The sequence below is a fragment of the Arachis ipaensis genome, chromosome B3 (genome assembly GCF_059453495.1).
Source record: "Arachis ipaensis isolate K30076 ecotype BB chromosome B3, ASM5945349v1, whole genome shotgun sequence".
In the NCBI taxonomy this organism is placed as follows: Eukaryota; Viridiplantae; Streptophyta; class Magnoliopsida; order Fabales; family Fabaceae; genus Arachis; species Arachis ipaensis.
Window position 1 is genome coordinate 48,619,277 of NC_142438.1, and position 27,123 is coordinate 48,646,399.

At 37.1% G+C, this 27,123-nt stretch overlaps 1 non-coding gene and 1 pseudogene across 1 annotated transcript; one reads left to right on the forward strand and one right to left on the reverse strand.

Moving 5' to 3' along the window:
- Positions 1-26,735, forward strand: part of LOC148570552 (uncharacterized) — a 128,846-nt pseudogene extending 102,111 nt beyond the window's left edge.
- LOC148570555 (small nucleolar RNA R71) lies at positions 17,857-17,964 on the reverse strand. The gene has a single exon (XR_015908033.1). It is a non-coding gene; the product is annotated as a small nucleolar RNA R71 (small nucleolar RNA).
- Positions 26,736-27,123: the final 388 nt, after the last annotated feature.

Sequence of the window (27,123 nt, forward strand, 5' to 3'; positions counted from 1 at the left end):
CTATTATATATCGTTGGAAAGCTCTGGATGTCTACTTTCCAATGCAATTGAGAGCGCATCATTCCAAGCTCTGCAGTTGAAAACTTCTTTCACTCTGCAATTTCTTCCATTATTTATTAAATTTTCTATACTTTTTATTTTTGGACATTGTTAACTGAGAATCATATCATCAGTTCAAACTGTATTTTTATTATTACTTTATTTTTCTTTTTTCTTTTTCATTATTACTACAATCGAGATTGAGATAACTCTTGATAATCTATGAAATATTTTTTTCATCTTTTATTTGTTTCATTTACTGCACTTTCATATTTTTTAATAATATTTTCTTTGCACCTTTTATTTTATTGATGATGTTTATGTTTGTTATGTTTGAGTAACTTCTTGTTCTAGTTTGACAGGCCATTAACTTAGGATAGCAATTTGAATTATTGTTTTTTATATATGATAAATTTGAAAATTTAATATGAATTATTTGGATTAATATTAACTGTAGCTAGCATTCCATGTTTCTCCTCAATTTATCCTCCTTAGAATGTGAAGAGGTCAGCTGGCCTTATTGCAGGTTGATACCATGTTCATCTATACACTTTCGGGGAAAGTTTTCTCCCTCAGATTTAGTTTCCACCATGCAGTTCCATATATGCTTGGAAAGCTCTGGATGTTTACTTTCCAATGCCACTAAAATCACCTCATTTGGAGTTTTGTAGCTCAAGTTATTTTTGTTGGAACGTGAAAAAGTCAGGGTTGCAAATCCTCTTTGCTTAACTCAGAAGCCTCTTTGAGTTTGTTTCCAACTCTCTTGCCACCATGGGAGTATGATTCTTCTTTTTGGTGCTTTTATTGCTTCTTCTTCTATTATTTCCTACAAAGTTTATAAAATCAAAAGATCAAAGAAATATACCATTTAGGCACAAAAGCATTCAATATTCAAGCACTAATTATCAATTTTTTGTATGAAAAAGCATAAAAAACATGACACGATGACATGTCATCACAACACCAAACTTAAACCTTGCTTGTCCCCAAACAAGAAAAGAATCATGCAATAAAGATTGACAATCCAAGGTAAGAAGAATAGCAACTCAATGTTCATGGTTAGCTAGTTTTCTATGCATGCTACAATCACAAAAGAAATGTAAATGATTGATGCTTCTATCTAGCTCATTTTATGAAATATTTTCTTTATGTTTCTTCCTTGAAACAAGCTTTTGATTTTCTTATTAGCTTCTTTTGGGTGTTTTGCCCCATGAGTTGATAACAAAGCTACGACTTCTAAATGCTTTGTTTTCAAGTATTACCACTTGATACATAAGCACCACAAGCATTTAATTAGAGGACTTCTTTAAGCTCATTTGTTTCTTTTCTTGACTCTCTAATCATTGATGCTCAGAACCTTGAGCTTTGAGGGAGTGCATTTGCACTTGAGCCTAACCGTGACTCTAAGTGTTTTGTTTTCAAGCTTTTTGCTTGATACATAAACACCACAAGTACTTAACAATGAAATTGTCATTGGTACTCAGAGCCTTCGCCTTTCTCATTCTTTCCCTTTTTCTTTTCTTGCCTTAATTTGCAATTGCTTCTTCAAAGTTTTCATGATTTCAAAAGATTTCACAAAACGTCCTAGATGAAAACTTCAATTAAATAAAATCTAATACAATTGAGCAATAGTTAACCATACTAGCCTTCCAATACTTGTATGCACATGCTAAATTCTTCTTTAATAACCTTGTTTGTTTATGATTATGATACTTTACTGCTTTGAACTTTTACAAAACTCAAGTTGGTAGTCATAATGTCACAGCAACATGTTACATATCCAGATTTAGGCTATGCTTATTCATACACACATGTAAACAGATAAGATAAAGACAATCATGCAATTTTAAAGTGTTGGAAACAAATGAGAGGAAAAGGAACTTTACAACTTTGTAATTCATCTTCTCTATTGTTGTCATTTTTCTCTTGTTCTTTCCTTTCCCTTGCCAAACTCAGAATGCTTGCTCATCCTCAAGCAAAAATTAGAACAATGGCTATGGGGCTAGGATGGATCATGAATGTCTTTCACAGTGGAATGTTAGCAGTACATGTGTTTTAAGCAAGCAAAATTAAAGATAACAATCAAGGCACAAGAAAAAGAGGCATTGTGATTGCAAACATAAGAGGGTGTGCATGATACATGGCATAAAAGATAAGTGGCACACCAAACTTAGTGTGACACTTTCACTATGAATTGATGCAAGTATCTAGTAAAGATCGGAAACAAATTTTTTTGCATAGCAACACCAAACTTAGATTGCAACCATATGTCAATTTATTTGAATTAAAACTAAGCAAATGAAACTGTTATATGTTAAGTACAATCACCAAGCTAAGAATCTGTTATGAATAAGGATCTCTTGGTGATGTATCAACAAAAACAGTTAAGTAGCAAACTAAATGAAAGCATTTAAAAACCGAGAAATGACTAAAGTAAGTATAATGAAAAAGTGTCAAACCGAAAGAAAAATAACACTGCAGAGGCATTATGATTATGCAGACAAGTGGTGTTGCTTAATGAATTGCATAGAGAATTAAGTGGCACACCAAACTTAGAATCTTAGTGTGACACTTTCATTTTTGATGCAATCATCCAGAAAGATTGAAAACAAATTGTTGCAGGGCAACACCAATCTTAGAATGTAATCATATGCCAATTTACTGAAATTTAAACAAAGCAGACAGAGAAAATAGACAAAGCAAAGGAATGAAATGTTACCTAAGGTTGGGTTGCCTCCCACCAAGCGCTCTTTTAGTGTCATTAGCTTGACATGTTGTTCTTCACCTTCTTCCTCTTCTTCCAGTTTTTTAAGAGGAATGACCTCAAGGGGGGGAGAAGACTCAGCTATTGTCCCTTGTCTTGGCTTCTCCTCAGCAAGCTTTCTTTTGTAAATGGCTTGATTGAGCTTGCTTGCTGGATCAGGGATAGGATTGGTGCTTTTGTTAGTTGTCTTCACTTCTTTGAATTCAAGACTTGGTGGTTGTGTGATTGTTGGAGCTTTATCTTCATCAAAAGCCTTTTGAATTGGTGGTTCAATGATCCTTTCTGCCTCACTTGAGTATGGACTTCCTTGATTGTCTTCCTCCATTTCTTCTTCATGATTTTCCATTAATTCCTTTGGGAGGGAATCTTCATGTTTCATTGTCACCTCAAGTAGCTTTTGTGGACTTCGAATCACAGGTTCAAATACCTCTACCACCTCATTCTCCATTGAAATTTCTCTTGATACAGGGACCTCTTATTCCTCTTCTTCACTCACAGATTATTCTTCATCCTTAACACTTGGTAATCCTAATTGAGTCCTCCTTTGCTCTAAATGCCCCCTCTATCTTCTTGAATAGGAATTCTTGTTCTTTTTGGAATTGTTGTTGTTCCTCCAGGAATTATTCTTATCTTTCTAATAATTCTCTAGACTTTTGAAGGGGGTCCTCAACTACTGGCTCAAGAGATGAAGGCTGAGAGTGATTTTGTGGACATGGTTGTGTTACGGTGAAGTTGTTTTGAGGGATATAGAATGAGTTTTGTGGGTAGTGAAATGAGTTGTATGGATCTTGGAAAGAGTTTTGTGTTGAGGTATATTCAAGTGATGGAGAATTCTGACATGAGAAATCAGGAGGTGGGGTTTCACTTAGTTCAGGAGCCTCTGCATTTTGCTCTTTTACCTCCTCCCTTGCATTCAACATTTGGTCTACTAGTGCTTCCATGTTTTTGAAGAAGTTCTCTTGTTCATTCCAGGATATCTGTGCCTTTTCCTCATATTTTTCAAGCATGGTCTCAAGCTTTGAGAGGCTTTGGTTCAAGGAAGTTTGTGTGGGTGGTAAGTTTATGGATGGCTCTTGATAAGTGGAGTTTGAACTATCAAATGCTTTTTGGTTTTGATCCTCCTACCCATAATTTGAGTGATTATTGAATTCATTATAGTGTGGATTATTTTGTGGCATGGAGGAACAATCTTCCATGTATGTACTGACAGCATAATCAAGTGATAATGGCTTTGAATAATTAGAATGTGAATCATTACATTTCCCTTCCCAGCCATCATTTGTGTACGTGCCATAACAGTATGGGTCACTTTGTGGCTCTGGAAAATATTTCATTTCACTTGATTGTTCATACTCCCTCATTCCTTGTTGATACTCCCATCCACCATGAGGATAATGATATGAATCATTTTATGGTGGTGGTTGGTATCCCATATGATTCTCTTGCTCATCTTGTGGTTCTGAAGCATATCTCCATTGATTGGAGTGCTCAGAAATTGTGATCTCTTGGTGATATTCCCAGCCACCATTAGAGATTGGTGATGGTGGGTAATATCCCATAAAATTTGTTTGATCACAAGATGAATTGAACTCCATTTAAATTTTGTAAAACACAACACCATTGAAAATTAAAATTCATGTCACAGAGAAAGAATTTCTTAGTGAGGCAATAACTCAAACACCTTGCTATCAACTTAAAAAAGAGAACAAAAATAAAGAAAATGATTAATCTAGACTTCTCACCCACTTAATCATTGTTGATCTAAATTAAACCCCAGGAATGGTGCCAAAAACTTGATGGGTGGAAATCAGATTCCATACCAAAACTCACCGGCAAGTGTACCGGGTCGCATCAAGTAGTAAAACTCACTTAGAGTGAGGTCGATCCCATAGGGATTGATGTATCAAGCAACTTTAGTGGGTGATTAGTTTAGTCAAGCTAACATTGGTGAATTTGATGAAATTGAACCAACAGAAAGGAAATTGCTGTGAATTTAAAGTGCAGAAAGTAAAATTACAGAAACTTAAAGTGCAAGAAAGTAAAATAGCTGAAACCTAAATTGCAAGAAAAGTAAATGACTGAAACTTAAAGTACAAGAAACTTAAATTGCTAAATCTAAATTACTGGGAATCTTAAATTGCTTGCAGAATAAAGGATTTGAGGACTGGGATTTAAAATAGAACTGGAATTGTAAAGTACAGAGAAGTAGAGGATGAAGTAGATTTGCAGAAGAACTAAAGCAGAAATAAAAATTTTTAGAAGAAGTGAAAATCAGAAAGAAACAATTGAGATTCGATCTTTGATTCATAAATTCAGAAAACAGAAAAGAAATGGAACTCCAAGAGGAAGAACTTCAAAGAATTATTCACTCAGAGTTCAAAAGCCCAGAATCAGAAAGTAGAAGTTGCAAAAGAAAGACAATGAAAACAGAAAATGAACCCAGATCTGATCTCAATTCTCAAATTCAAAAAGAAAAATTAAAAGAGAGCTCTCTATTCTACTCCTCTTCCTATTGCTCTCTAGCAGAGCTAGCCTCCTTAATGAAATAAAATTAATGCCTTTATATAGGCTTTACAAAATGAAAATGAAATTAAAAATAAATTACAATTAAATAAAATTCCTATTCTAACTATCTTTGTGCCTTTGAGTAATGTTAATGGGCTCTACTTGCTTTGGATTTGAAGAAGAGTGGATCCGGATGGCTTGGTTGCATGGGTCAGGATGTGTTGGAGTGAAGCTTGGGTCAGGAGGCATTTGTTTAAAAATGGGTTAGGGCATGCTTCCAGTGAAGCGCTCAGTTAAGATTGTGAATGTAGCGCTCCACATGCCTTGTGTGTGTGCCTTCCTTGTGTGCTTGCAATTTGGCTTGTAGCGTTACATTAGTGAACGTAGCGTTCACTCACCCAACGCTGCCTCCTGGTCCTTTGGTTGAGCGCTACGTTGGTTTGGTTGAGCGCTCCTTAGTGTAAGGCCAGCACAAGCTTCCTCCCCAAGCTTGGAATCACGAAAAAGTTAAAAGAAGTAACGTAGCGCTACACATGATGCCTTGGTTCCCCTCTTCGATCCTTGGTTGCTCCATTTTGTGAGTGCTATGCTTGATTTTTGGGCCTTAAATAAGCCTTTCACTTGTGCTTCAATTTCATGCTAAATATGGATTGCTATATATCATTGGAAAGCTCTGAATGTCAGCTTTACAACTCAACTGGAAGCGCATCAATCGGACATCTGTAGCTCAAGTTATGGTCCTTTGAAGAAGGCATGGTCGTGCTGTTTGGAGGCCCTGATGCTCAAAGCGTAGCTCTCACTAAGAAAATGTAGCGCTCATAGAAGGAGCATTGCGTTCACTAATAAAACGTAGCGCTATGGGCGCTGTTTGGAGTCCAAACTTAACGCCAGCTTCTGAGGTCCAAAATTGATGTTCACTTGATACTATTTATATCGTTGGAAAGCTCTGGATGTCTACTTTCCAATATAATTGAGAGCGCATCATTCCAAACTCTGCATCTCAAGTTATCCTCCTTAGAAGGTGAAGAGGTCAGCTGGCCTTACTGCAGGTTGATACCATGTTTTTCTATGCACTTTTGGGACAAGTTTTCTCCGTCAGATTTAGTGTCCACCATGCAGTGCCAAATATTCTTGGAAAGCTCTGGATGTCTACTTTCCAATGCCACTAAAATCACCTCATTTGGAGGTTTTTAGCTCAAGTTATTCTTGTTAGAATGTGAAGAGGTCAGGGTTGCAAATCCTCTTTGATTAACTCAGAAGCCTCTTTGAGTTTGTTTCCAACTCTCTTGCCACCATGGGAGTATGATTCTTCTTTTTGGTGCTTTTATTTCTTCTTCTTCTATTATTTCCTACAAAGTTTATAAAATCAAAAGATCAAAGAAATATACCATTTAGGCACAAAAGCATTCAATATTCAAGCACTAATTATCAATTTCTTGTATGAAAAAGAATAGAAAAACATGACATGATAACATGTCATCACAACACCAAACTTAAACCTTGCTTGTCCCCAAGCAAGAAAAGAATCATGCAATAAAGATTGACAATCCAAGATAAGAAGAATAGCAACTCAATGTTCTTGGTTAGCTAGTTTTCTATGCATGCTACAATCACAAAAGAAATGTAAATGATTGATGCTTCTATCTAGCTCATTTTATGAAATATTTTCTTTATGTTTCTTCCTTGAAACAAGCTTTTGATTTTCTTATTAGCTTCTTTTGGGTGTTTTGCCCCATGAGTTGATAACAAAGCTACGACTTCTAAATGCTTTGTTTTCAAGTATTACCACTTGATACATAAGCACCACAAGCATTTAATTAGAGGACTTCTTTAAGCTCATTTGTTTCTTTTCTTGACTCTCTAATCATTGATGCTCAGAACCTTGAGCTTTGAGGGAGTGCATTTGCACTTGAGCCTAACCGTGACTCTAAGTGTTTTGTTTTCAAGCTTTTTGCTTGATACATAAACACCACAAGTACTTAACAATGAAATTGTCATTGGTACTCAGAGCCTTCGCCTTTCTCATTCTTTCCCTTTTTCTTTTCTTGCCTTAATTTGCAATTGCTTCTTCAAAGTTTTCATGATTTCAAAAGATTTCACAAAACGTCCTAGATGAAAACTTCAATTAAATAAAATCTAATACAATTGAGCAATAGTTAACCATACTAGCCTTCCAATACTTGTATGCACATGCTAAATTCTTCTTTAATAACCTTGTTTGTTTATGATTATGATACTTTACTGCTTTGAACTTTTACAAAACTCAAGTTGGTAGTCATAATGTCACAGCAACATGTTACATATCCAGATTTAGGCTATGCTTATTCATACACACATGTAAACAGATAAGATAAAGACAATCATGCAATTTTAAAGTGTTGGAAACAAATGAGAGGAAAAGGAACTTTACAACTTTGTAATTCATCTTCTCTATTGTTGTCATTTTTCTCTTGTTCTTTCCTTTCCCTTGCCAAACTCAGAATGCTTGCTCATCCTCAAGCAAAAATTAGAACAATGGCTATGGGGCTAGGATGGATCATGAATGTCTTTCACAGTGGAATGTTAGCAGTACATGTGTTTTAAGCAAGCAAAATTAAAGATAACAATCAAGGCACAAGAAAAAGAGGCATTGTGATTGCAAACATAAGAGGGTGTGCATGATACATGGCATAAAAGATAAGTGGCACACCAAACTTAGTGTGACACTTTCACTATGAATTGATGCAAGTATCTAGTAAAGATCGGAAACAAATTTTTTTGCATAGCAACACCAAACTTAGATTGCAACCATATGTCAATTTATTTGAATTAAAACTAAGCAAATGAAACTGTTATATGTTAAGTACAATCACCAAGCTAAGAATCTGTTATGAATAAGGATCTCTTGGTGATGTATCAACAAAAACAGTTAAGTAGCAAACTAAATGAAAGCATTTAAAAACCGAGAAATGACTAAAGTAAGTATAATGAAAAAGTGTCAAACCGAAAGAAAAATAACACTGCAGAGGCATTATGATTATGCAGACAAGTGGTGTTGCTTAATGAATTGCATAGAGAATTAAGTGGCACACCAAACTTAGAATCTTAGTGTGACACTTTCATTTTTGATGTAATCATCCAGAAAGATTGAAAACAAATTGTTGCAGGGCAACACCAAACTTAGAATGTAATCATATGCCAATTTACTAAAATTTAAACAAAGCAGACAGAGAAAATAGACAAAGCAAAGGAATGAAATGTTATCTAAGGTTGGGTTGCCTCCCACCAAGCGCTCTTTTAGCGTCATTAGCTTGACATGTTGTTCTTCACCTTCTTCCTCTTCTTCCAGTTTGTTAAGAGGAATGACCTCAAGGGGGGAGAAGACTCAGCTACTGTCCCTTGTCTTGGCTTCTCCTAAGCAAGCTTCCTTTTGTAAATGGCTTGATTGAGCTTGCTTGCTGGATCAGAGACAGGATTGGTGCTCTTGTTAGTTGCCTTCACTTCTTTGAATTCAAGACTTGGTGGTTGTATGATTGTTGGAGCTTTATCTTCATCAAAAGCCTTTTGAATTGGTGGTTCAATGATCCTTTCTGCCTCACTTGAGTATGGACTTCCTTGATTGTCTTCCCCCATTTCTTCTTCATGATTTTCCATTAATTCCTTTGGGAGGGAATCTTCATGTTTCATTGTCACCTCAAGTAGATTTTGTGGACTTCGAATCTCAGGTTCAAATACCTCCACTACCTCATTCTCCATTGAAATTTCACTTGCTACAAGGACCTCTTCTTTCTCTTCTTCACTCACAGATTATTCTTCATCCTTAACACTTGGTAATCCTAATTGAGTCCTCCTTTGCTCTAAATGCCCCTCTATCTTCTTGAATAGGAATTCTTGTTCTGTCTGGAATTATTGTTGTTCCTCCAGGAATTGTTCTTGTCTTTTCAATAATTCTCTAGACTTTTGAAGGGGTCCTCAACTACTGGCTCAAAAGATGAAGGCTGAGAGTGATTTTGTGGACATGGATGTGTTACGGTGAAGTTGTTTTGAGGGATATAGAATGAGTTTTATGGGTAGTGAAATGAGTTGTATGGATCTTGGAAAGAGTTTTGTGTTGAGGTATATTCAAGTGATGGAGAATTCTGACATGAGAAATCAGGAGGTGGGGTTTCACTTAGTTAAGGAGCCTCTGCATTTTGCTCTTTTACCTCCTCCCTTGCATTCAACATTTGGTCTACTAGCGCTTCCATGTTTTTGAAGAAGTTCTCTTGTTCATTCCAGGATATCTGTGCCTTTTCCTCATATTTTTCAAGCATGGTCTCAAGCTTTGAGAGGCTTTGGTTCAAGGAAGTTTATGTGGGTGGTAAGTTTATGGATGGCTCTTGATAAGTGGAGTTTGAACTATCAAATGCTTTTTGGTTTTGATCCTCCCACCCATAATTTGAGTGATTATTGAATTCATCATAGTGTGGATTATTTTGTGGCATGGAGGAACAATCTTCCATGTATGTACTGACAGCATAATCAAGTGATAATGGCTTTGAATAATTAGAATGTGAATCATTACATTTCCCTTCCCAGCCATCATTTGTGTACGTGCCATAACAGTATGGGTCACTTTGTGGCTCTGGAAAATATTTCATTTCACTTGATTATTCATACTCCCTCATTCCTTGTTGATACTCCCATCCACCATGAGGATAATGATATGAATTATTTTGTGGTGGTGGTTGGTATCCCATATGATTCTCTTGCTCATCTTGTGGTTCTGAAGCATATCTCCATTGATTGGAGTGCTCAGAAATTGTGATCTCTTGGTGATATTCCCAGCCACCATTAGAGATTGGTGATGGTGGGTAATATCCCATAAAATTTGTTTGATCACAAGATGAATTGAACTCCATTTAAATTTTTTAAAACACAACACCATTGAAAATTAAAATTCATGTCACAGAGAAAGAATTTCTTACTGAGGCAATAACTCAAACACCTTGCTATCAACTTAAAAAAGAGAACAAAAACAAAGAAAATGCTTACTCTAGACTTCTCACCCACTTAATCATTGTTGATCTAAATCAATCCCCGGCAACGGCGCCAAAAACTTGATGGGTGGAAATCAGATTTCACACCAAAACTCACCGACAAGTGTACCAGGTCACATCAAGTAGTAAAACTCACTTAGAGTAAGGTCGATCCCACAGGGATTGATGGATCAAGAAACTTTAGTGGGTGATTAGTTTAGTCAAGCTAACAGTGGTGAATTGGATGAAATTGAACCAACAGAAAAGAAATTGCAGCGAATTTAAAGTGCAGAAAGTAAAATTGCAGAAACTTAAAGCGCAAGAAAGTAAAATAGCTGAAACCTAAATTGCAAGAAAAGTAACTAACTGAAACTTAAAGTGCAAGAAACTTAAATTGCTAAATCTAAATTGCTGGGATCTTAAATTGCTTGAAGAATAAAGGATTTGAGGACTGGGAGTCAAAATAGAACTGGAATTGTAAAGTGCAGAAAAGTAGAGGATGAAGTAGATTTGCAGAAGAACTAAAGCAGAAATGAAAATTTGCAGAAGAAGTGAAAATCAAAAAGAAACAATTGAGATCCGATCTTTAATTCATAAATTCAGAAAACAGAAAAGAAATGGAACTCCAAGAGGAAGAACTTCAAAGAATTCTTCACTCAGAGTTCAAAATCCAAGAATCAGAAAGTAGAAGTTGCAAAAGAAATACAATGAAAAAAGAAAATGAACCCAGATCTGATTTCAATTCTCAAATTTAAAAAGAAAATTTAAAAGAGAGCTCTCTATTCTACTCCTCTTCCTATTGCTCTCTAGCAGAGCCAACCTCTTTAATGAAATAAAATTGATGCCTTTATATATGCTTTATAAAATAAAAATGAAATTAAAAATAAATTACAATTAAATGAAATTCCTATTCTAACTATCTCTTGTGCCTTTGAGTGATGTTAATGGGCTCTGCTTGCTTTGGATTTGAAGAAGAGTGGATCCGGATGGCTTGGTTGCATGGGTCAGGATGTGTTGGAGTGAAGCTTGGGTCAGGAGGTATTTGTTTAAAAATGGGTTGGGGCATTCTTCCAGTGGAGCGCTCAGTTAGGATTGTTAACGTAGCGCTCCACATGCCTTATGTGTGTGCCTTCCTTGTGTGCTTGCAATTTGGCTTGTAGCGTTACATTAGTGAACGTAGCATTCACTCACCCAACGCTGCCTCTTGGTCTTTTGGTTGAGCGCTACGTTGGTTTGGTTGAGCGCTCCTTAGTGTATGGCCAATACAAGCTTCCTCCCCAAGCTTGGAATCACTAAAAAGTTAAAAGAAGTAACGTAGCGCTACACATGATGCCTTGGTTACCCTCTTCAATCCTTGGTTGCTCCATTTTGTGAGCGCTATGCTTGATTTTTGGGCCTTAAAGATGCCTTTCACTTGTGCTTCAATTTCATGCCAACTATGAATTGCTATATATTGTTGGAAAGCTCTGAATGTCAGCTTTCCAATGCAACTGAAAGCGCATCAATCAAACATCTGTAGCTCATGTTATGGTCCTTTGAAGAAGGCATGATCGTGCTGTTTGGAGGCCCTGGCGCTCAAAGCGTAGCACTAAGAAAACGTAGCGCTCATAGAAGGAGCGTTGCGTTCACTAACAAAACGTAGTGCTCTGGGCGCTGTTTGGAGGCTAAACTTGGCGCCAGCTTCTAAGGTCCAAACTTGATGTTCACCCCCACACTATTATATATTATTAGAAAGCTATGGATGTCTACTTTCCAATGCAATTGAGAGCACATCATTTCAAGCTCTACAGCTCAAGTTATCTTCCTTGGAAAGTGAAGAGGTCAGCTGGCCTTACTGCAGGTTGATACCATGTTCATCTATGCACTTTTGAGAAAAGTTTTCTCCCTCAGATTTAGTGTCCACCATGCAGTGCCATATATGCTTGGAAAGTTCTGGATGTCTACTTTCCAATGCCACTAAAATCACCTCATTTGGAGTTTTGTAGCTCAAGTTATTCTTGTTGGAATGTGAAGAGGTCAGGGTTGCAAATCCTCTTTGCTTAACTCAGAAGCCTCTTTGAGTTTGTTTCCAACTCTCTTGCCACCATGGGAGTATGATTCTTCTTTTTGGTGCTTTTATTGCTTCTTCTTCTATTATTTCCTACAAATTTTATAAAATCAAAATATCAAAAAAATATACCATTTAGGCACAAAAGCATTCAATATTCAAGCACTAATTATCAATTTCTTGTATGAAAAAACATAGAAAAACATGACATGATGACATGTCATCAGTAAGCCGTGTGATGAACAGATTTTTGATGGTAAAGAATTCACAAATAAGTTCTCGTTGCTAGTATAGTTTATAAACCAACAAAGAATCCTTGCATACAAAAGTTTGGTTGTCACTTAAGCAAACCCAATAAAAATAATAATCAAAGTATTCAAACCTCAGGTCGTCTCTCAAGGAATTGCAGGGAGGTGTGTTACTTATAATTGGTTATGAGATTTTATCTTTTTGGGTTTTTGAAATAAGTAACAAGGAAATAAAATAACAAGAAAGCAAATTAATAACTAAGAAGGGCTCTTGGCAAGGTAAGAGAACTGGACATCCTATCCTAGTTATCCTTATCAATTGTGATGAGAATTGTTCATTGCTCCCACTTAGTTAACACTTACTAAATAAAGTCAAGTGGACTAATTAATTTGATTCCTCAAGTCCTAGTCAACTCCTAAGGAAAGATTAGCTTTAGAGGGATCCAAATCAACCAGCAACTGTCAATTATCAATCAACAAAAGAGTTTGATAACTCAAGAGTCTCCAATTACTCAACCAAAGCCAAGAATCATAAAAATCTAACTTAAAATTTTCCCAAGAATTTTATCAAACACTTGGAAGGCGTAACATAAAAACATAGAAAAGTAATAGGGAATATAAAATCTAAAACCAACTTGGAAGGATCAATAATAATAAATAAAGGAAGAAGCAATAAACCTGAAATACCTCAAATTGCATTAATTATAAAATCAAATCTAACATGAAGAGTTCATGAATTCAATTGGGAAGATAAATAAACTAGAATGCTAAGACAATTAAAAATAGAAGAGAAACTAAATTAAAGGAACATTGAACCTGGAATTGAGAAGAAATAAACCTAAAACTAAGAGAAATCCTAGAAACTATATCTAAAACCTGAATTATGAATAATGAGAGGTGCTCCCTTATTCCTCCATTCTCCAGCCTCTAATCTGTGTTTTCTGGGCCGAGAACTGGGTCAAAAACAGCCCAGAAATTGCTGGGGGCGAATTCTGATACGGTGAACTTTTGCAGATGCACGCATGCGCGTGATGCACATGTGCGTGTCGCCTATCTTCAAGGAAACTATGGAAAATTATATATTATTTCAAATCTCCGGATGTTAGCTTTCCAATGCAACTAGAACCGCCTCATTTGGACCTCTGTAGCTCAAGTTATAGTCAATTAAGTACGAAGAGGTCAGGCTAGACAGCTTAGCAATTCCTTTAGTTTCTTGTATTCCTTCCACTTTTGCATGCTTCCTTTCCATCCTCTAAGCCATTCCTTCCCTATAAACCCTGAAATCACTTAACACACTGATGAGCGGATAATTTATACGCTTTTTGGCATTGTTTTTAGTATGTTTTTAGTAGGATCCAGTTACTTTTAGGGATGTTTTTATTAGTTTTTATGTTAAATTCACATTTCTGGACTTTACTATGAGTTTGTGTATTTTTCTGTGATTTCAGGTATTTTCTGGCTGAAATTGAGGGACTTGAGCAAAAATCAGATTCAGAGGTTGAAGAAGGACTGCTGATGTTGTTGGATTCTGACCTCCCTGCACTCAAATTAGATTTTCTGGAGCTACAAAACTTCAAATGGTGCGCTCTCAACGGAGTTGGAAAGTAGACATCCAGGGCTTTCCAGCAATATATAATAATCCATACTTTGCCCAAGTTTAGACGACGTAAAAGGGCATTGAACGCCAGTTCTACGCTGCAGTCTGGAGTTAAACGCCAGAAACACGTCACGAACCAGAGTTGAACGCCAAAAACATGTTACAACTTGGCGTTCAACTCCAAAAGAAGCCTCTGCACGTGTAAACTTCAAGCTCAGCCCAAGCACACACCAAGTAGGCCCCAGAAGTGGATTTATGCATCGATTACTTACTTCTGTAAACCCTAGTAGCTAGTTTAGTATAAATAGGACTTTTTACTATTGTATTTACATCTTTGATCAGTTTTATGCTATCTTAGACGTTTGGGGGCTGGCCATTTGGCCATGCCTGGACCTCATCACTTATGTATTTTCAACGGTAGAGTTTCTGCACTTCATAGATTAAGGTGTGGAGCTCTGCTGTTCCTCATGATTTAATGCAAAGTACTACTGTTTTCTATTCAATTCAACTTATTCCGCTTCTAAGATATCCATTCGCACCCAAGAACATGATGAATATGATGATTATGTGACGCTCATCATCATTCTCACTTATGAACGCGTGCCTGACAAACACTTCTGTTCTACATGCAAACAAGCTAGAATGAGTATCTCTGAGATATCTAATACAGAGGACCGAGTCCGAGATATTAGAATCTTTGTGGTATAAGTTAGAACCCATGGATGGCCATTCCTAAGATCCGGAAAGTCTAAACCTTGTCTGTGGTATTCCGAGTAGGATCTGGGAAGGGATGGCTGTGACGAACTTCAAACTCGCGAGTGCTGGGCGTAGTGACAGACGCAAAAGGAGGGTGAATCCTATTCCAGTATGATCGAGAACCTCCAGATGATTAGCCGTGCCATGACAGAGCATTTGGACCTTTTTCACAGAGAAGATGGGATGTAGCCATTGACAACGGTGATGCCTTACAGAAAGCTTGCCATGGAAAGGAGTAGGACTGGTTGGATGAAGACAGTAGGAAAGCAGAGGTTTAGAGGAACGAAAGCATCTCTATACGCTTATCTGAAATTCTCACCAATGAATTACATAAGTATTTCTATCTTTATTTTCTGTTTATTTATTATTATTATTCAAAAACTCCATAACCATTTGATATCCGCCTGACTAAGATTTACAAGATGACCATAGCTTGCTTCATACCAACAATCTCCGTGGGATCGACCCTTACTCACGTAAGGTTTTATTACTTGGACGACCCAGTGCACTTGTTGGTTAGTTGTATCGAAGTTGTGACAAATTATGAATTAAGATTAGAGCACCAAGTTTTTGGAGCCATTACCAGGGATCACAATTTCGTACACCAAGTTTTTGGCGCCGTTGCCGGGGATTGTTCGAGTTTGGACAACTGACGGTTCATCTTGTTGATCAGATTAGGTAATTTTCTTTTTGTTTTATTTTCAAAAAAAAAAATTTGTTTTCAAAAATCTTTCAAAAAAATTTTCCCTTTGTTTTCGAAAATTATTTTAAAATTTTTAAGAATGAATTCTAAAGTTTCAAAATGGTATGCTGAAGTTTGGCTGGCCATCAAGCTTTAGACTAACTTGGTATGATTCCTGGAATCTTGATTGAGGACTATGAATTCATTGCTTCATTTTCCCTATATGTTTTCAAAAAATAAAAATATACAAAAATCCAAAAAAAAATTAATAAAATCATAAAATCAAAAATCTTTTTTTTTTTGTTTCTTGTTTGAGTCTTGAGTCAATTTTTAAGTTTGGTGTCAATTGCATTTTTTCTAAAAATTTATGCATTTTTCGAAAATTCATGCATTCATAGTGTTCTTCATGATCTTCAAGTTGTTCTTGGTAAGTCTTCTTGTTTGATCTTGATGTTTTCTTATTTTGTGTCTTTTGTTGTTTTTCATGTGCATCTTTGCATTCATAGTGTCTAAGAATTAAAGATTTCTAAGTTTGGTGTCTTGCATGTTTTCTTTGCATAAAAAAATTTTCAAAAATATGTTCTTGATGTTCATCATGATCTTCAAAGTGTTCTTGGTGTTCATCTTGACATTCATAGTGTTCTTGCATGCATTCATCGTTTTGATCTAAAAATTCTCATGCATTGAGTCTTTTTCATGTTTTTCTCTTTCTTCATTAAAAATTCAAAAATCAAAAAAATATCTTTCCCTTTTTCACTCATAAATTTTCGAAAATTTGAGTTGACTTTTTCAAAACTTTTTAAAATTTAGTTGTTTCTTAAGAGTCAAATCAAATTTTCAATTTAAAAATCTTATCTTTTTCAAAATCTTTTTCAAAAATCATATCTTTTTCATTTTTCTTATTTATTTTTAAAAATTTTAAAAATATTTTTCAAAAATCTTTTTCTTAATTTTACATCATATTTTCGAAAATATCATCAACAATTAATATTTTGATTCAAAAATTTCAAGTTTGTTACTTACCTGTTAAGAAAGATTCAAACTTTAAGTTCTAGAATCATATCTTGTGATTTCTTGTGAATCAAGTCATTAATTGTGATTTTAAAAATCAAATCTTTTTCAAAACTAATTTCAATCATATCTTTTCAAAAAAATATCTTTTTATCTTATCTTTTTCAAAATCATATCTTTTTCAATCATACCTCTTCATATCATATCTTTTTCAAATATCTTTTCTAACTTCTTATCTTCTTATCTTTTAAAAATTGATTTTCAAAATTTGTTTCAACTAACTGATTAACTTTTTGTTTGTTTCTTATCTCTTTCAAAACTACCTAACTAACTATCCCTCTCTAATTTTCGAAAATACCTCCCTCTTTTTCAAAAATTCTTTTTAGTTAATTAATTGTTTAAATTTTAATTTTAATTTTAATTCTCCTTTAATTTTCGAAAATCATCAACTTCTTTTCAAAAATTAATTTTCGAAATCCCCTCTCCCTCATCTCCTTCTATTTATTTATTCATCTACTAACACTTCTCCTCACCCAAAATTCGAACCCCTTCCTCTCCTCTGAGTTCGAATTCTTCTCTTCTACATTCTTATTCTTCTTTTCTTCTACTCACACAAGGGAACCTCTATACTGTGGTAAAGGGGATCCCCGGTATCTTTAGTCCTCTTCTTTTTCACATGAGCAGGAGCAAAGATAAGAACATTCTTGTTGAAGCAGATCCTGAACCTGAAAAGACTCTGAAAAGGAAACTAAGAGAAGTTAAAATACAACAATCCAGAGACAACCTTACAGGAATTTTCGAACAAGAAGAGGAGATGGCAGCCGAAAATAATAATAATGCAAGGAGGATGCTTGGTGACTTTACTGCACCTAATTTTAATTTACATGGAAGAAGCATCTCCATTCCTGCCATTGGAGCAAACAATTTTGAGCTGAAACCTCAATTAGTTTCTCTGATGCAACAGAACTGCAAGTTTCATGGACTTCCATCTGAAGATCCTTTTTAGTTCTTAACTGAATTCTTGCAGATATGTGATACTGTTAAGACTAATGGAGTAGATCCTAAAGTCTACAGACTCATGCTTTTCCCTTTTGCTGTGAGAGACAGAGCTAGAATATGGCTGAATTCTCAACCTAAAGATAGCCTGAACTCTTGGGATAAGTTGGTCACGGCTTTCTTAGCCAAGTTCTTTCCTCCTCAAAAGCTTAGTAAGCTTAGAGTGGATGTTCAAACCTTCAGACAGAAGGAAGGTGAATCCCTCTATGAAGCTTGGGAGAGATACAAGCAACTGACCAAAAAGTGTCCTTCTGACATGCTTTCAGAATGGACCATCCTGGATATATTCTATGATGGTCTGTCTGAATTAGCTAAGATGTCATTGGATACTTCTGCAGGTGGATCCATTCACCTAAAGAAAACGCCTACAGAAGCTCAAGAACTTATTGACATGGTTGCTAATAACCAGTTTATGTACACTTCTGAGAGGAATCTTGTGAGTAATGGGACGCCTCAGAAGAAGGGAGTTCTTGAAATTGATACTCTGAATGCCATATTGGCTCAGAATAAAATACTGACTCAGCAAGTCAATATGATTTCTCAAAGTCTGAATGGAATGCAAGCTGCATCCAACAGTACTCAAGAAGCATCTTCTGAAGAAGAAGCTTATGATCCTGAGAACCCTGCAATAGCAGAGGTAAATTATATGGGTGAACCTTATGGAAACACCTATAACCCCTCATGGAGAAATCACCCAAATTTCTCATGGAAGGATCAACAAAAGCCTCAACAAGGCTTTACTAATGGTGGAAGAAACAGGTTTAACAATAGTAAACCTTTTCCATCATCCACTCAGCAACAGACAGAGAATTCTGAGCAGAATCCATCTAGCTTGGCAAATTTAGTCTCTGATCTATCTAAGGCCACTTTGAGTTTCATGAATGAAACAAGGTCCTCTATCAGAAATTTGGAGGCACAAGTGGGCCAGCTGAGTAAGAAGATCACTGAAACTCCTCCTAGTACTCTCCCAAGCAATACAGAAGAGAATCCAAAGAGAGAGTGCAAGGCCATTGATATAACAATCATGGCTGAATCCAAGGAGGAAGAGGAGGACGTGAATCCCAAGGAGGAAGACCTCCTGGGACGTCCAGTGATCAACAAGAAGTTTCCCTTTGAGGAACCAAAGGAATCTGAGGCTCATCTAGAGACCATAGAGATTCCATTGAACCTCCTTATGCCCTTCATGAGCTCTGATGAGTATTCTTCTTCTGAAGAGACTGAGGATGTTACTGAAGAGCACATTTCCAAGTTCCTTGGTGCAATCATGAAGCTGAATGCCAAATTATTTGGTAATGAGACTTGGGAAGATGAACCTCCCTTGCTCATCAATGAACTGAGTGATCTGGATCAACTGACATTGCCTCAGAAGAAACAGGATCCTGGGAAGTTCCTAATACCTTGTACCATAGGCACCATGACCTTTGAGAAGGCTCTATGTGACCTGGGGTCAGGAATAAACCTCATGCTACTCTCTGTAATGGAGAAACTGGGAATCTTTGAGGTACAAGCTGCCAGAATCTTACTAGAGATGATAGACAACTCAAGAAAGCAGGCTTATGGACTAGTAGAGGACATGTTAGTAAAGGTTGAAGACCTTTACATCCCTGTTGATTTCATAATCCTAGACACTGGAAAGGATGAGGATGAATCCATCATCCTTGGAAGACCCTTCCTAGCCACAACAAGAGTTGTGATTGATGTGGATAGAGGAGAGTTGGTCCTTCAACTAAATGATGACAACCTTGTGTTTAAAACTCAAGGATCTCTCTCTACAACCATGGAGAGGAAGCATGAAAAGCTTCTCTCACTACAGAGTCAACCAGAGCTCCACAGTCAAACTCTAAGTTTGGTGTTGGGAGGCCACAACCAAACTTTAATTTTGGTGTTGAACTCCCATATCCAAACTCTAAGTTTGGTGTTGGGAAGTCTCAACAATGCTCTGAATATCTGTGAGGCTCCATGAGAGCTCACTGTCAAGCTATTGACATTAAAGAAGCGCTTGTTGGGAGGCAACCCAATTTTATTTATCTAATTTTATTTTCACTCTTATTGTTCTTTCATGTTTTATTAGGTTCATGATCATGTGGAGTCACAAAATAAATAGAAAAATTAAAAACAGAATTAAAAATAGCAGAAGAAAAATCACACCCTGGAGGAAGGGCTTACTGGCGTTTAAACGCCAGTAAGGAGCATCTGGCTGGCGTTCAACGCCAGAACAGAGCATGGATCTGGTGTTGAACGACAGAAACAAGCAGCATCCTGGCATTCAGACGCCAGAAATGCACACTGAGGAAAGCTGGCGCTGAACACCAGAAACAAGCATAGAACTGGCATTCAACGCCAGAAACATGCTGCATCTGGGCGTTGAACACCCAGAACAAGCATCAATTCGGCGTTTAAATGCCAGAATTGCATGCAAAGGCATTTTACAAGCCTAATTGGTGTAGGGATGCAAATCCTTGACACCTCAGGATCTGTGGACCCCACAGGATCATCTCATCATCTGTGGACCCCACAGGATCCCCACCTACCTCCACTCATACTCTTCCCTCTTCTCATTCATCCTCTCTTCCCAATAAACACCCTTCCCCAAAACCCTTCACCAATCACCTTAAGCTCTCTTCCCCATTACCCCTTCACCTATCACATCCATCCACTCTTCCCCATAAACCTACCTCAAAAACCCCACCTACCTTCAAAATTCAAAATCACTTTCCCACCCAAACCCACCCCATATGACCGAACCCTAACCCCTCTCCCTCCACTATATAAACCCCTCCATTCTTCTTCATTTCCACACAACACAACCCTCTCTTCCCCTTCTTGTCCTAAACACAACTCTCTCTCCCTCTCCTCCATTTCTTCTTCTTCTTCATATATTCTTTCTTCTCTTGCTCGAGGGCGAGCAATATTCTAAGTTTGGTGTGGTAAAAGCATAAGCTTTTTGTTTTTTCATTACCATTGATGGCACCTAAGACCGGAGAATCCTCTAGAAAAGGGAAAGGAAAGACAAAAGCTTCCACCTCCGAGTCATGGGAGATGGAAAGATTCATCTCCAAAGCCCATCAAGACCACTTCTATGATGTTGTGGCCAAGAAGAAGGTGACCCCCGATGTCCCTTTTAAACTCAAGAAAAATGAGTATCCGGAGATCCGACATGAGATCCAAAGAAAAGGTTGGGAAGTTCTAACAAACCCCATCCAACAAGTCAGAATTCTAATGGTTCAAGAGTTCTATGCTAATGCATGGATCACTAGGAACCATGATCAAAGTAAGAACACGAACCCAAAGAATTATCTCACCATGGTTCAGGGGAAATACTTAGATTTTAGTCTGAAAAATGTGAGGTTGGCATTCAACTTACCAATGATGGAAAAGAACGCATGCCCCTACACAAGGAGAGTCAACTTTGATCAAAGGTTGGATCAAGTCCTCATGGACATATGTGTGGAAGGAGCTCAATGGAAGATTGACTCAAAAGGCAAACCGGTTCAACTGAAAAGACTGGACCTTAAGCCTGTAGGTAGAGGATGGTTGGAGTTCATTCAACGCTCAATCATTCCCACTAGCAACCGGTCTGAAGTTACTATAGACCGGGCCATCATGATCCATAGCATCATGATTGGAGAAGAGGTGGAAGTTCATGAGATTATACCTCAAGAACTCTACAAGGTGGCTGACAAGTCCTCCACTATGGCAAGGTTAGCCTTTCCTCACCTCATTTGCCACCTATGCAATTTGGTTGGGATTGACATAGAGGGAGATATCCTCATTGAAGAGGACAAGCCCATCATTAAGAAAAAGATAGAGCAAACAAGAGAGCCTATTCATGGATCTCAAGAGACGCATGAAGAAGCTCATCACCAAGAAATCCCTGAGATGCCTCAAGGGATGCACTTTCCTCCACAGAATTTTTGGGAGTAAATCAACACCTCCCTAGGAGAATTAAGTTCTAACATGGGACAATTAAGGGTGGAACATCAAGATCACTCCATCATCCTCCATGAAATTAGAGAAGATCAAAGAGCTATGAGGGAGGAGCAACAAAGACAAGGAAGAGACATAGAAGAGCTCAAGGACATCATTGGTTCCTCAAGAAGAAAACGCCACCATCACTAAGGTGGACTCATTCCTTGTTCTCAAATTTTTTGTTTTTTGTTTTCTTTATGTTAAGTGCTTATCTATGTTAGTGTCTTACTACATGATCATTAGTATTTAGTAACCTTGTCTTAAAGTTATGAATGTTCTATGAATCCATCACCTCTCTTAAATGAAAAATGTTTTTAATTCAAAAGAACAAGAAGTACATGAGTTTTGAATTTATCCTTGAACTTAGTTTAATTATATTGATGTGGAGACAATACTTTTTGTTTTCTGAATGAATGCTTGAACAGTGCATATATCTTTTGAAGTTGTTGTTTATGAATGTTAAATATGTTGGCTCTTGAAAGAATGATGAACAGGAGACATGTTATTTGATAATCTGAAAAATCATAAAAATGATTCTTGAAGCAAGAAAAAGTAGTGAATAGAAAAGCTTGCAGAAAAATAAAAAGAAAAATAGCGGAAAAAAATAATAGAAAGAAAAAGAAAAAGAAGCAAGCAGAAAAAGCCAAAAGCTCTTAAAACCAAAAGGCAAGAGCAAAAAGCCAATAACCCTTAAAACCAAAAGGCAAGGGTAAATAAAAAGGATCCCAAGGCTTTGAGCATCAGTGGATAGGAGGGCCTAAAGGAATAAAATCCTGGCCTAAGCGGCTAAACCAAGCTGTCCCTAACCATGTGCTTGTGGCGTGAAGGTGTCAAGTGAAAACTTGAGACTGAGCGGTTAAAGTCAAGGTCCAAAGCAAAAGAAGAGTGTGCTTAAGAACCCTGGACACCTCTAATTGGGGACTTTAGCAAAGCTGAGTCACAATCTGAAAAGGTTCACCGAATTATGTGTCTGTGACATTTATGTATCCGGTGGTAATACTGGAAAACAAAGTGCTTAGGGCCACGGCCAAGACTCATAAAGTAGCTGTGTTCAAGAATCAACATACTGAACTAGGAGAATCAATAACACTATCTAAACTCTGAGTTCCTATAGATGCCAATCATTCTGAACTTCAATGGATAAAGTGAGATGCCAAAACTATTCAAGAGGCAAAAAGCTACAAGTCCCACTCATCTGATTGGAGCTATGTTTCATTGATATTTTGGAATTTATAGTATATTCTCTTCTTTTTATCCTATTTTATTTTCAGTTGCTTGGGGACAAGCAACAATTTAAGTTTGGTGTTGTGATGAGCGGATAATTTATACACTTTTTGGCATTGTTTTTAGTATGTTTTTAGTAGGATCTAGTTACTTTTAGGAATGTTTTTATTAGTTTTTATGTTAAATTCACATTTCTAGACTTTACTATGAGTTTGTGTATTTTTTTGTGATTTCAGTTATTTTCTGGCTGAAATTGAGGGACTTGAGCAAAAATCATATTCAGAGGTTGAAGAAGGACTGCTGATGCTGTTGGATTCTGACCTCCCTGCACTAAAATTGGATTTTCTGGAGCTACAGAACTCCAAATGGTGCGCTCTCAATGGCGTTGGAAAGTAGACATCCATGGCTTTCCAGCAATATATAATATTCCATACTTTGCCCAAGTTTAGACGACGAAAAAGGGCATTGAACGCCAGTTCTACGCTGCAGTCTGGAGTTAAACGCCAGAAACACGTCACGAACCAGAGTTGAACGCCAAAAACACGTTACAACTTGGCATTCAACTCCAAAAGAATCCTCTGCACGTGTAAACTTCAAGCTCAGCCCAAGCACACACCAAGTGGGCCCCGGAAGTGGATTTATGCATCGATTACTTACTTCTGTAAACCCTAGTAGCTAGTTTAGTATAAATAGGACTTTTTACTACTGTATTTACATCTTTGATCAGTTTTATGCTATCTTAGACGTTTGGGGGCTGGCCATTCGGCCATGCCTGGACCTCATCACTTATGTATTTTCAACGGTAGAGTTTCTGCACTCCATAGATTAAGGTGTGGAGCTCTGCTGTTCCTCATGATTTAATGCAAAGTACTACTGTTTTCTATTCAATTCAACTTATTTCGCTTCTAAGATATCCATTCACAGCCAAGAACATGATGAATGAGATGATTATGTGACGCTCATCATCATTCTCACTTATGAACACGTGCCTGACAAACACTTCTGTTCTACATGCAAACAAGCTAGAATGAGTATCTCTTAGATATCTAATACAGAGGACCGAGTCCGAGATATTAGAATCTTCGTGGTATAAGTTAGAACCCATGGATGTCCATTTCTAAGATCCGGAAAGTCTAAACCTTGTCTGTGGTTGACGTTGGGATTTTTGCCAGTAAAGAATGTCATAAAAACAGTCGCGTTGTAGATATAGTCTCTAAACCGACAGAAATCCCTTCGTACAAATGTTTTGGTTGTCACAAGTAACAAACCCCTTTAAAAAATTGATAACCGAGTATTTAAACCTCGGGTCGTCTTCTCAAGGAATTGCAGGGAGGTGTTCTTATTATTGATTATGAAAAAGTGTGTTTTCGGGGAATGTTGAGTTTGGGCAATGGGCACAGATATATTTAAATGACAAGTAAAATAAATAAATAACTGTAAACTAGACTCTTGGCAAGGTATTATAACTGGAAGTCCTATCCTGGTTATCATTATCAATTGTAATGAGAATTGGATTTTTCTCCCACTTGTTAACCTCTAACTATGAAGGTAAGTTAAGTGGATGAATTAATTCTGATTCCTCAGGTCCTAGTCTTTCCTTGAGAAAGGCTAGAGTTATTGGAACTTGAATTAATGAGATGAAGAAATCCAATTTTCAATCAACAATGAGTTTGATAACTCAAGTGTCTCCAATGACTCAACCAAAGCCAAAAGGGAAGAGAATCTACTTGAATGAAAATAACTTGGATAAACACAGAACATTAACAAATTAAAGAGAGCAATCATAAGTCTGAAATACCTCAAATTATATTAAATAAAATATTTAAATCATAACATGGAAAAGTTCATAAATTAAATTGGGAAAATGAATAAAAATAAAGAACCTGGGATTGAGAGTCACTCCTAAAACTAAGAGAAATCCTAAATCCTAATCATAAGAGAGAGGAGAGAACCTCTCTCTCTAAAAACTACATCTACTCCTAAAATTGTGAATGTGAAAAGCCTCTCTATGAATGGATGCAGTCCCCCACTTTATAGCCTCTAATCTGTGTTTTCTGGGCTGCAAACTGGGTCAGAAACAGTCTAGAATTCGCTGGTTTCGAATTTTGCCACGCTGGATTTCCGTCACTGCGACGCGGCCGCTTGGATCACGCGGTCACGTCGTCTAGCGTCAGGGGAACTATAGCATATTATATATCAAATCGAAGCCCCGGACGTTAGCTTTCCAACGCAACTGGAACCGCGTCGTTTGGACCTCTGTAGCTAAAGTTATAGCCATTTGAGTGCAGAGAGGTCAGGCTGGACAACTTAGCAATTTCTCCAACTTCTCGCATTCCTTCCACTTTTGCATGCTTTCTTCCCATCCTCCAAGCCATTTCTGCCTTATAATATCTGAAAACACTTAACACACATATCAAGGCATCTAATGGTAATAAGAGAGGATCAATCAAAGCACATAATTAGAAAGGCAAATGTAAAACCATGCAAATAATATGAATAAGTGGGTAAAGAGTTGATGAAATCCACTCAATTGAGCACAAGATAAACCATAAAATAGTGGTTTATCAGTGGTATTCCGAGTAGGATCTGGGAAGGGATGGCTGTGACGAACTTCAAACTCGCGAGTGCTGGGCGTAGTGACAGACGCAAAAGGAGGGTGAATCCTATTCAAGTATGATCGAGAACCTCCAGATGATTAGCCGTGCCGTGACAGAGCATTTGGACCTTTTTCACAGAGAGGATGGGATGTAGCCATTGACAACGGTGATGCCTTACAGAAAGCTTGCCATGGAAAGGAGTAGGACTGGTTGGATGAAGACAGCAGGAAAGCAGAGGTTCAGAGGAACGAAAGCATCTCTATACGCTTATCTGAAATTCTCACCAATGAATTACATAAGTATTTCTATCTTTATTTTCTGTTTATTTATTTATTATTATTCAAAAACTCCATAACCATTTGATATCCGCCTGACTGAGATTTACAAGATGACCATAGCTTGCTTCATACCAACAATATCCGTGGGATCGACCCTTACTCACGTAAGGTTTTATTACTTGGACGACCCAATGCACTTGCTGGTTAGTTGTATCGAAGTTGTGACAAATTATGAATTAAGATTAGAGCACCAAGTTTTTGGAGCCATTACCAGGGATCACAATTTCGTACACCACACACATATCAAGGCATCGAATGGTAATAAGAGAGGATTAAAGTTAGCAAATTTAAGGCCAAAGAAGCATGTTTTCAATCATAGCACAAAATTAGGAAGGAAAATGTAAAACCATGCAATTAGTATGAATAAGTGTGCAAAGACTTGATAAAAACAACTCAATTGAGCACAAGATAAATCATAAAATAGTGGTTTATCACCGTGCGTGCGCGTCGATCCTCGCTGGTCAGCTCCTTAGTTTCTTGTGTTCCTTCCATTTTTGCAAGCTTCCTTTCCATCCTCTAAGTTATTCCTGCCCTATATAGCCTGAAAACACTTAACACACAGATCACGGTATCGAATGGTATAAAAGGAAATGAAAAATATACAACTTAAAGGCTTAGAAAGCAAGTTTTCAATCATAGAACAAAATTGGAAAGGATTTGTAAAACCATGCAATTTGTATGAATAAGTGTGCAAAGAACTGATAAAAACTACTCAATTTAGCACAAGATAAACCATAAAATAGTGGTTTATCAGAGTACATGCCTTTTTGTATTCATCCATGCATGCGTGGTAACAGGTGGTCAACAATGCGACAAGGATGCAGTTAGCCATGGATCTTGTGACGGGTAGGCATAATGCCAAAATAAATGAAGTGACTCACATGGCCGAAGAGGATTGGGACTGAAAGATGAGGCGGTCGGCTAAGAAGGATTCAAAGACATTTGCAGATCCACCTAGTCTCAGCATGTCCTTTTGAGTCGAGCTGTTACCCAACATAGCATGGTCATGGGAGTTACCTCTTTTGGAAGGGCATACTAACAACTTGTTAAGTCCTATGCACACAAGGCATCCTTTTGAGAGTCTTCCCTTCAGTCTCAATCACGAAGAAGCTCTATGCAATTGACGATTATTTTGAGTGAATGTATTTTTTTGGTTTCATGGACACGTGCAGCTGCCAATTATTTTGTATGCCAATTATTTTGTCTGAATTATATTTTGTTTCCTTGGACACATTAGTGACTAGCTGATTACGTTGTTGCGTACTTAGTATCACTCCATGTTATGTATTGTTT